The sequence below is a fragment of the Lissotriton helveticus genome, chromosome 6 (assembly GCF_964261635.1).
Source record: "Lissotriton helveticus chromosome 6, aLisHel1.1, whole genome shotgun sequence".
In the NCBI taxonomy this organism is placed as follows: domain Eukaryota; kingdom Metazoa; phylum Chordata; class Amphibia; order Caudata; family Salamandridae; genus Lissotriton; species Lissotriton helveticus.
The window spans coordinates 1,002,014,785-1,002,022,241 of record NC_136067.1 but is presented as its reverse complement, the minus strand read 5'-3'; positions in this window follow the sequence as shown (position 1 = coordinate 1,002,022,241).

Sequence of the window (7,457 nt, the reverse complement as noted above, 5' to 3'; positions counted from 1 at the left end):
CAGTTATAGTAAGAGTTCTCTCAAGTAACTATCACTCACACCCTAAGGTAACTTTAACTTGCACCCCCATCCTGCACTGCTAATTACCCTACATATGAGATCACTCATGACATCTTCTATCATATCATTGATAATTATCACTGCAACATTTGCAGTGAAATTATTGATGAGAAAACTGTGCATTATGGGGTGTGAGTTATAGTTATCTTAGGGCCAAGTTACAGTTGCTTGAGACAACTATAACTATAACTACAACTACTGAATTAATGGTTTTGTGTGTTTAAAATCTGAACCCAACTATAACGACTCTATAACATTTGGCTTTTTAAAGAATATATATATATATGTGTATATACGGGTAGTCACAGTCAGGCCTGTGATTCCATAGGAAATTACTTTTTTGCTTTACCAATAATTATGGAGCTGTTCAACGAATCTTGACCAAAATGTTTTTTGACTAGTTTGTGCATGAAATGTTTCAGGGTGATCCGTCAACTGAGGGCAGAGAAAATAAAGGGGGGTCCCAAAACGCAAAATCCCCATGCATTTTCCATGAACAGTGCTATTGCAAAAACCGCTGAATGGAATTACTTTAAATTTGGTAGGAACCGTGCCAGCAAAGTAGTCCCTTGTAGGCGTGTCTGCGTTGTGCTGTGGGCGTGGGCTGGGGGCGTGACTAACGCTGGGGGCGTGTGGTACGGCCATCACATCGTGGGCTGTGGGCGTGTGCTGGGGGCGTGACAAACGCTGGGGGCATGTGTACGCCCTTCATACCATGTGAGTCGTACATACAAGCGCCAATTACGTTGCTGCGCAGCATCAAGGGGCACGCTGGGGGCGTGAGAAACGCTGGGGGCGTATGTCCGGCCTTCATGCCATGTGAACGCAATTGCGCCGCATCAAGGGGCACGCTGGGGGCGTGAGAAACACTGGGGGCGTGTGCTACGTTCGGCCCTTCATGCCATGTGGGTCGTACATTAATCAAAAGATCGTCTGGTGTGGCCGTGTGCTGGGGGCGTGACAAACACGTTCACCTGGAGGCCTGGCAAGTATTGTTACTGCAGCCTCTCCTGCGCGCTGTTACTGAACTCTCTCATTCAACGAAATTACATGCGCCTGCTACCATCAACCAGGGCTCTAGCCGGGCTCAGGCGGCAGATCAGTACACTAATTACACGCGCCTGATAACATCAACCAGGCCTGCAGCTGGGCCTCAAGCGGGGGAACACGCAAATGAGCGTGTCTGCGGGGACAATTACTGCAGCCTCTCCTACTCGCTGTCACTCAACTCTCCCATTAAACGGATTTACCCGCGGCTGATAACTCTCTCATTCAACGACATTACACGCGCCTGCTAACATCAACCAGGGCTGTAGCCGGGCTCAGGCGGCAGATGCCTACACCAATTACATGCGCCTGCTAACATCAACCAGGGCTGCAGCTGGGCCTTCTCCGTTCCTATTCTAATGAAACAAAAAAAAAATTCTACCGCTCGATTTTAAAATAAATTGCCCTTGCCAAATACACACATTACACACATTCTATTTCATACCCGGACTACGTCGGGACAAGCTGCTAGTGGAGAGTAAAACATATTTGTATATCTGGATAGTTTGGTCTGAGGAACTCTTGCGAGTGTCATTCAAACCCAACTTCAAAAACTTGAGCATTTTGATTGGTTAGAGTTTTTTCTTGACCTTCCTAGTTGCTGCAGGACTGAAATTCCCATGGGAATGAGACTCCTGCAGGAGCAACTGCTCTGATTGGCTGACCGCGACATAAAAGAAAATGGCGCAACAGACATTGCAAGACTTAATCCCCTGTACTGAAAAATAAAATTAATCTGTTTTTTTCTGCAATCTCGCATAACTCCAGCTGGATCATGGAAAAACCCCAAAATGGAGGCCTCCCATTTTTAAACTTTTAAATGAAACCTGCCAGGTTGCAGGGGTCAATATTATGTAATATTTGGGGAAGGGTGCATGCAAGGGCCCTACTCCCTAGGTTTATTTCAGCCCTGGGGCCCACTATTAAATTTAAAGGGGAGGGAGTATGTGGCTGTCATCCAGGAATTTGTAAAGGACCAGAGGGACCCCATCCCCTGGGGTAGGCATTGCTATTACAGGTGAGGAGAGTGTGAAGCCACCCTCCCAGATTCGCTTAAGGCCCCAGGGACCCCATCCCCCGGGATCAGCTGTACTGTGGTGTAACGTGGAGTCCAAGCAGGAAGTACAGAACCTCAGTAGGGACCTATATTTCTTTTGACATTGAATAAATCTGAACGATTTGTAAGAGAGATGCCAAAGAGAGAAGCTTTAAAGTATTATTCCAACATATAAGTTTATTTAACTATTTTTATCATTTTTTAAGAAACATTTGTGCAATTGTACATATCATTGTCAATGTGAAGTTCATCATTTCTACATACCTATTTTTCTCAAAGGAGAATTTCTATGAGAAACTAGACAATCAAAGTGCCCTCTAATAGCAATTAATAGCAATTAATCCTACTAGTCAAACATGCATACTCACATACCAGTCATACTGTTTCCTATTTTTAAAAAAGGGAGCATACCTATCAACATAAACACAAGAACAACATTTTTTTACAAAACATGAGTCTAACACAGATGGCAACTCTAAGGTGTACTTATTGGAATACGTATGGGGATCTAGATGGTGTAGTTCAACTAGTATATGTTGGAATAATACTTTAAAGCTTCTCTCTTTGGCATCTCTCTTACAAATCGTTCAGATTTATTCAATGTCAAAAGAAATATAGGTCCCTACTGAGGTTCTGTACTTCCTGCTTGTTTTGTCTCTCCCCCCTCTGGACCTTAAAGTATCTGGGAGAACTCTCTCTTTTCATATGTAACGTGGAGTCCAGCCCGAGGGCGGCATTGCCCTACCCACCAGAGTGCGGGCAGGGAACACATGTACTCCCAACAGACAGGATCTTTAAAAATTTTCCCAATGGGTGGGGGCAGGCATTTATTTCCCTTTCTCAACTCATGAGCAGGAAAACTCAGATTGCTAGTCCCGGTGGGAGCAATATCTGCTCCAGCCAGGCAGGAGCAATGCCGGCTCCCGATAAACCTAGCTTGGTGCATGCTTGGGATCTGGCAGTGCCGCAGGGTTGGTTAGGGGCAGGTGGCAGCATGCCCCTCCCTTTAAATATTTATAAGGGGCAAGGGAATAAGGTTCCAGAGGCCACTCCTGCCTCAGGAGGAGGCCTGCATGTCTCCTTCCCCTTTAAATATATGTTTTGGCCTCAAGAAATGTGGTCCCTGCAGCGTTATCGGCTCATGGAGGGGTGCTGTGCTCCTCCCGCACCATAATTTAGGAAAATGGCCCCAAGGACGAGGCCTCTGGGGCTAATAGAGGCTCAGGGAAGGGTACTGTGGGGCTCCAGGATGGGGACCCCAGGGCCCTAAAGGCTCAGGGAGGGGTGCAATTTCCCCTTCCCCAAAATATATATATTTTTTTAATTTCTGGCTCCTACCAGCATTCGTGATGGGTGTTGTAAGGGGAGCTGCCTGGGCCATAGGAGCCCTAGGGCTCCCCCTGAGCCCCCCACAAAAAAGGATCTTTGTGTCCCGAGTAGGCACTGGGACACACATGATAAATTGTTTGAAAAATGAAAGTTTAGTTGCCAAGTTTTACAGTGAGAAGGTGGAAAGCAATGAGACAGGTGATGTGAGTTTATCAAATGTTCTGTGGAGTTTTAAATAGTGCTCACACTCTAGCATTAGGCAGATTATTTTCAGACTTCAAGGGGTACACACCTCTTTGCTATTTCTCCGCTGTGTTGCTTTATGCTATACAATAACTATGATACTACAGACATTCTCTGTAATGCTGGCACTTCCTGCATTATTGGATCTAACTAGTGTTTCCCAAGTCACACTATATAACTTAGGTTTAGTTAGATATTTTAAATGTACTCATGCCTAGGCAAGAGGATCACAAATTATATTCTGATCACCAAATCTTATTTCTTATTTTCTGCATTGCTATTACTGAATTTCTTGTATTCTTCATGTTATTGAGACTTACCTTTGTCAGACGATTTGATCTGCAAGTAGTAACTCAGTTATTTTGCAATGTATTCTTAAGATTAGAGTACAGGTGGGCCCAGGGCTATCAAGGTTTAAATACATGCAACTAATAAGCTGGTCTAGAGAACTCTTCAAAAAGAACGCCTTGGTGGGGAGGTGTAGCATGTTAGAACAACAACTGGTGGAGAAACCACAGGGAAGCAAAGAAGTGGCACACTGGTACTGGGCAATTTCGGAGGAGGTGGACGGAGACTTCGACCTTCCTGACGAAATATGGGCGGAGGATATGCTCCTTCAAGGAGAAGATTGGTGGATAAGATCATTCACACTTTTATATAAAATTGTCAAACCGGCATGGCTGAGGCGAAACCACCTCTCTACACTACACCGAGCCTATTGGTCACCACAAAAGCTGGCAAAGTTCCAAGCGGGTAAAGGTTGTAATAAGTGCGGTCTTCAGGGCGCATCAGACGTTCACATGTTTATGGACTGTCCACAAATTAAGACTTTTTGGGCGGAAGTCCTGGAAACACTGGGCTCGATACTTAAAGTATCTTTAACCTGTTCAATAACCCTGATAATTTCAGGAATGGCTGATAATGTGACTGGTACAGCAAGGCCGTTACTGTTTTATGCAATTTTACTCGCCAGACGTCAGATATGTAAATTTTGGATTGACTCAAAGGCGCCAACACATGCCAGTTGGCTATCATCTTTAATTGAAACATCAAAAGTAGACCTGGCTAGATCTTGTAGCAGACAAAACCTCTCCTTTTGGAATCTGGTATCTTCGTGGTGTTAGAGTACCGGGGTTTTTTTTTTTGTTTTTTTTTCCCGGTCCTATGATTATGCCTCCAACCTTCGGAGTCCACTGTGGCGGTTCCGTTAGACAAGAAAAGGACCTTGTGGTAGACCCTACCTTGATGGAGTATGTGTCGGGTATGGCTGGTCGCCACTCGTCACAAAATACCTCAGTAAACCCAGATTCGGTCTCCCGCCAGAATGTTCCCCAAAGAGGTGGAGATTGTGAGTGCGTTCTATCCTGAGTCGCACGAATAGGTGGTTGGCTATATAGTCTGCGGGTAAGAGGTACAGGCAAATGAGGACAAAAAAAAAAAAAAAAAAAGATTAGAGTACATCAGCTTGGCTTTGAATTTGTAATAAATCTATACCTAATTCAATTTAGAGACATTTGGGTCCTCATTGTGTAGCCAAATGGGCTGAACAGTAAATTGAACTTGTGGATGATGCTAACTCTTTTTTATTACTCAGGCACCTAAAAACGTCTGCTACAGGGAAATTTGGATAAATGGCTCAGTGCTCTGGCAATAGCATGACTGCAACATCTGAAATGACCTAATTGATGACAAGACTGTGCATGACGAATGCAAGATTCAGGCCAATATTGGCCCCTCAGAACCTCCACATACAATTCCTCACAGCCCATAATAGAGGCCCTAAACAGGCAGATTTGTAGATTAAAGGCTTGATATTCCTATTTCATATATCTCCATTTGTGTAAAAATGTGTCGATTTTTTAATATATTTGTCCCACAGCTTTCTTCATTAAAAGCAAATCGCTTAGTGTCAGTGCCTATTGGGCTGATTACATCCACTTTTTAGGTCTTGCCTTTCTCATATAATATAAATTTAGGGGCTTTTAGCCAGAAATGTATTCCATTGGTTTGTTTTATTGTCTTGCACATTTTGCTTAAGCCCACTATAGCATACAGTATAGGGCAATGGGGGGCCAACTTTACCAATTGGCTCTCTTTACTCTCAGTGGCTTCACAAAGCATATGTACAATGTTCCTATTCATCTCAAATTAGTTCCTTTCTCTTCACTGACAAACTTCATTTAAAATATGCATTTTATTTTTAAATTTTAAATGAATTAAAATCTCCATTTATTTTGCCGAACTTTTGTTATCCAGATACTTGCTGATTTCTTTCTCGCGGCTTTAAAGTTAATGTTCTGATTTGGCTTTATTGTAAAGTAGCTGTCAGCAAAGAGAGAGCTTGCTTGGATGGTTATGCATTCCTGTCTCCATCACGAAGAATAATAAAATGGCAGACACAACTAAATCATTATTTCAAAAAATATCACTAGCAAGCATATAGCAACCATGTTTAGGTGGCAGTTTTTTGCCTTTTTCATTTTGTGTCATATTAATGCAATAAAAAACAGAAAATGGTTTTACTGCTGCAGCACCCTGTCAAAACCAATTCTTTTGGCTTAGTCCATGCTAGTTTCATTTTTGGAGCCGTTTGATTGCTGCCAAGTACCTTGCTCATGGGTGGGCTTTGTTGATTTGCTCTGTTCTTGGGAATTTTATTGCCATGCGTGTGCTCTAAAGGGCTTCTAATAATGCTCTAAACGTGACAATAGGTGACACGCTGTGTTATCTGGAACTCTGACCTGAGTATTGATGTGTTCAATCACATCTTGCTTTTAGATGGGAAGCAGAGGTGACAATTCTTGTTACCCTGCTGGCATGATAGCTAAAAGTGTGTCATATTGTGCCCAATTTAGGTTTTTGTGTTCATGAGCAGTTGAAATGTACTTCCATACTGTGATCAATCTGGTTGAAAGTAGGCTTAAATGACCTTGCGAAACTCAGTAAATTTAACTCCTGTGGACATATCACAGAAACTTTCAACTAAGGAACAAAAAACCGCAATCCAATTGAATTTTGCTACTACTGCGATACGAAGCTGGTCTAATGGTCTGCCCCAAGGACGAATATTGAGAAAACTGAGGGGCATATTATCAAGACAGGCAATAAAATTATCACAGTTTTAGCGGCAGAAAACTGCCGCTAAAACGGCGATAATGGGCTTGATAATATGCTCTATGGAATTCCAATTGATGCCCATGTTAGATGTCCTTCACAAATAACATGGGATAATTTTATCGCCTGTCTTGAACTGTAGTAAATAGCTTTATTTCGATATAATTGATATCATAAAAAACGATACATGTACATTAAAAAACAGTAAAAACAATACATTGGTAATAACATATACTTTAAACGACAATTTACATATAGAACTACAAATAAACAGTCTAAAATACTCTCAGGCAAGGTGCGAAAGTCTATTAAATCTAATACGCCATGCCCAGCCTAAAAATTTGGCCAGTCCACTAGCAAACAGGGGCCGAGGGTCCATTTTTAAGATTCTTAGGGCCTCCTTGTGGGATCTAGTCCCAAGTTCTCTACAGAGTGGCTTCAGCCATCTGCTACGGGGGACTGCGTAGGCCGGGCATTCAAACAGTAAGTGTGAAACTGTCTCTAATCTATCCAAACAACAGGGACAAAAAGGGGTTGTCTGCACCGGGACCTTCCAACTAGCAGTCATGATTCCCACTGGAAAAACGCCTACCCTAAATTTGAAATA